Here is a 3,428-nt window from a genome sequence, read left to right as displayed (position 1 = left end):
CTACTCCCCAGAGTAGTCGGTTGTTATGAGTGTGTGTTCCCTCATTATGCCAAGTAGCTAGCAAGGAGGTGGTGATCGAGCCTCTGACGATGGAAGATGAAGGTTGGATGCATAAGGGCGTGATAGTGTTGCCGACAGCTGTGAGAGTGGTGCGAGGCATGACTCAGGTGCTAGTGGTAAATCTGTCTGGGTGCCGAAGGAGATTGAAGAGAAATTGGCGGATTGGGAAGGTGGCTTACGGGACGGAAGTCGAGGCAGCCACCAGTGAGGATGTGTATGTGAGGACAGTCTGACAGGATGTCAAGGACGAGGTCAAAGTACACACAGAACTTATGAATGTGCAGCAACAGCATGAAGTTAGGGACTTGGTAGAGGAGTTCAGTGATATTTTTGAATGAGAGGGCTAGCCCATAGTAAAAGCCATTGGGGTTCAGCTTTAGATCCTAGTAACAACAGATAGGCCAGTTAGAGTGCCCTACAGGAGGATACCTCCAAACCAGGTACCAGAGGTGAAGCAGAACATTAGCCAGTTGTTAGATCAAGGAGCATTGAGCATAGTAGTAGTATAAAAGAAGGGTGGAACGTTGAGGTTATGCATTGATTACCGTAAGCTCAATACGGTCACGGTAAGCGATGTATTTCCTCTGCCAAATATAAATGAAACTCTAGAATCTCTGACAGGGGCCCGGTTTTTATCAACTTTCCATCTATCGGCTCGGTACCACTAGATCGAAGTAAAACCTTCAGACCGCGTGAAGACCGCCTTCATCACAAGCTTCGGACAGTTTGAGTACAGGCGATTGCCAACCGGGTTGTCAAATAGTCCCGGGCCCTTTCAGAGTTACAGTATATGGGACGGATCCTAGGGGATAAGATCTCCTCGTTGCTTGTATACCTTGACGACGTGATGGTGTTTTCGAGTACAATAGATCAGCATTTTAGTCAGGATTGAGAGAGTTGTTTTGCAGAATGATGGAGAATAATCTAAGATTTAAACCTGAGCAGTGTGAAATTATGGCTTCCAAGGTAAGCTATTTCGGATATCAGGTGTCCGCTGAAGGCGTCACAGCTGATCCAGAAAAGTTAGGGTAGTAAAAGATTGGCCAGTCCCTCAGGCAGTGAATGATGTGCGGTCCTTTGCTGGATTCGCACCATTTTATAGGTGAGAGCTGAGACACCAAAAGTGGGTAACATTAGAGAGGGTAGTACCGTTAAGCTGGATGGATAGAGGGAGTGTGTCGTTGAACCAGAGGCAGGCTAAGAGAATCTGAGTCTTCCGTACATTCACCTCAAGGCCGAAGTGTGCATACGCATCTGCGTAGGTGTTCAGGATCTCCTGTAGGTCGCATTCTTTGTGAGTGACAAGGGTGAGGTCGTCTGCATACTGAAGTTTGTTCCTGCCTGGAATCGTCTTATGTTGAAAAGACCCCCTTTCATCTTGTACTCGATGTCCACCCCGCCAGCTAAATTGGCGCTTACTCGAATAAGGAAGGCAGCCAAGAAAATGGAAAAGAGAGTTGGTGCCAGTACACATTGTTTTACCCTCGGTTGGATGGGGAAGAACTCAGAATGGGTGCCATTGTGCAGGACACTGCTGTTCATGCCATAGTGGAGTTGCCTCATAATGGTGATGATTTTTTGCGGGCAGCCAAAACGGCTGAGGGTTCACCAGAGGGCTTCCCTATTGACAGAATCGAAACCTTGGTAAGGTCAATAAAAGCCATGTACACGTCTCGACGCTGTTTTCTGCACTTTTCCTGTATTTGACGGGCAGCAAGGATCATGTCAGTGGTGCCACGTGATGGTCTAAAGCCACATTGAGACTCTGGGAGGAAGTTTTCCGCCTCAGGAAAGTGTCTTTAAGAGTTTGGAGGATTTCCTTTTTTTCCATGTATTCTCCTGGAGAGAATGGAGACGGCTGGTAAGCAGAGGTCCTCATGCTTTATATACCTTGGCTGGGACTCCATCAGTCCCTGAGGCTTTGTTATTTTCCATCCGTTTGATGGCAGTAGCTACCTCATCTAGCGATGGAGGATAGCCGTATTCTTTCGATCTCACTGCACGTTTTTGTCATGACAGTGTCGAGAATATCCCATTCGGCATTTTTTTTTTACGGGAATTAGCATACCTGGGCACAAGTCAAACGACCCACAACGGGGCCTGGGGGCGAAATAATAAGAACAGGAAGAAATTGAAAATAGAGAGGAAAAAGGTTATACTCATATACTGTGTTAATCTACACCACGAAGATGCCGGAAAACCAGCTTTTTAAAGTGAGACATTGTATAAGTATGGAAACACAGAAGAAGGCAGAGCATTCCACAGTTTGGATTTGTAAGGAAAGAAGGAGGTACTATAACGGGTTATTCTCGTGTGACCGACATCTACAGAGAAGCGGTGGGCACCGCGAGCAAGACGTGTGTTACGATCCCACGGCCTTGCCGGCGGTACACAAGATGCCAAATCCACCAAAAATGGCCTGTTAAAGTACCTGTAAAAGAGAGAGAGAGAGAGAGTGAAGCATCATTGCGGCGAAGAGAAAGGGAAGAGAGACTGTCGACTAAAGGAGGAGAAAAAAATAAGACGAAATGCCTTTGATTCCACCCTCTCTGACAGTTGGACAGAAGAAGAGCCACCCCAGATATGAGAGCAGTACTCCAATTTAGGACGAATGAATCCCTTGTATACTTGGAGCAACTGTTCAAAAGTGAAATAGGTACGGCATCTGTACAGCATTCCCAACTTTCAGGAGGCAGCTTCAACTATATTAAGGATGTGTGGTTTCCAGGACATATTGGAGGAAATGTTAAAGCCTAGCATATTTATTTCAGAATTTGGCAGAATGATAGCGTCCTGAAATGTAATTGGTGAGAAATCATCTAATTTATAAAGTGTAATTGGTAAATACTGAGTTTTATTACTATTGAATTTAACTAAGTTTGTACCTCCCCATTCAGAGATGCTGCACAGATCCGCATTGATAGAGGTAATGATATCAGCTCAAGAAACAGATCTAGTTTGAGATTTAGGACGAAGGGTAAGATGTGAAGAAGAGTGAAGAGTAGAATCATCAGCGTAAGTATTCAGTAGATAGACTTAGTTGTAGTGTGAAGTGAGTCATTGATAAAAAGAAGGAAGAGAGTAGGTGAAAGAACAAAACCCTGTGGGACACCACTATTGGTAGAGAAAGAGCGAGAGATCCATCCCTCGACAACAACTTCCATGGATCGATTCTCAAGGAAGCTAGAGATTAGAAAACAAAGTGGGGGGGGGAGGGGGGAGAAAGCAAAAGAGGGAAGTTTAGAAAGCGAAGACTTGTGCCATACTCTGTGAAATGCTTTGGAGATGTCAAGGGCCACCACGAAAGTTCCCCATAATCCCTAAGAGAGGATGACCAAATATGGGTGCAATAGAAGAGCAGATCACCA

Source organism: Homarus americanus, unplaced genomic scaffold (assembly GCF_018991925.1).
Source record: "Homarus americanus isolate GMGI-L3 unplaced genomic scaffold, GMGI_Hamer_2.0 scaffold39675, whole genome shotgun sequence".
NCBI classification, from domain to species: Eukaryota; Metazoa; Arthropoda; class Malacostraca; order Decapoda; family Nephropidae; genus Homarus; species Homarus americanus.
This window is presented reverse-complemented; position numbering follows the sequence as displayed.